The following is a 995-nucleotide window of genomic DNA, read 5'->3' on the forward strand; positions in this document are numbered from 1 at the left end:
ACGTTTCACCGCATTTGTCAAATAAAGGCTTTAAATTCTGCAGTGGCGTGGATGCTACTTCCTCTGCTCCTCTGTCCGTCACCCACTGAGCACATGCTTGGAGTCACAGCAGAGGCAAAGTGTCAGAAGACAATAAGGCCAATGTGCGTGCTCCCTCAGCGGCAGGCCGGGACAATTCAGGACACAGATCAGTGTGTGTGCGCCTCAGTAGGTGGAGCGCAGCAGTCGTGTTAAAGTAACACTGTGCGACAGTTTTATATGTATAAAGTGTCAGGTTTGCTTTTTAACTTACAATCACTTTATGCAGGTACTTACTGTAACACTAAGTGTCCTGGGGGTTTTGTTGAGTACAAGCAAAAGGTTCACAGGGAGTACACATATATCTTTGACATTTCATGGGAATTATCAAAATAATATTGTTTCCACTGAAAACCCTCATGGGTTAATAGAAAAAGAGAAGAGGAACAAACACTGAATTTCAGCAGAAAAAAAATATTTCTAAGAAGAATCACAAAAGATGTTCAGTTATATAGAAATTCCTTGCTGCCTTGTGTGTGTATGTGTATTGTATCATACATGGAGTAAACATAGCATGATTGGATTCGCTAGATGTCAGATAGTCATTCATGTACATTAACTTTTGTTTATGCAGGTTTATGATGCTCAATCATTTCATGATGCACCATTCATTGAGGACATGACCTGACTGAACAATTGCCTCACTGTGAGTGTGGTGGCCACAACTGCACTCAGCAAAAGTCAGGACCTCTAGTTTTCTGGCTTTGCCCTCTGGGTAAGGACAACACACATCATGAATATGAGTTCAGACACTTTACAAATCAAGAATTGTGACATTATACGATTCTGCAAACCACAGATATGTTACACAAATGTTACGTATCCTATCAATGTTTCTAGAGTGAAGTGAGCTGACTTTGTCACTGAGAGGTGAAGGGGATGGTGGATGGCTTGTCACTTAGGCTGAACGGCTGCCG

Source organism: Epinephelus moara, chromosome 8, assembly GCF_006386435.1.
Source record: "Epinephelus moara isolate mb chromosome 8, YSFRI_EMoa_1.0, whole genome shotgun sequence".
Classification (NCBI taxonomy): domain Eukaryota; kingdom Metazoa; phylum Chordata; class Actinopteri; order Perciformes; family Serranidae; genus Epinephelus; species Epinephelus moara.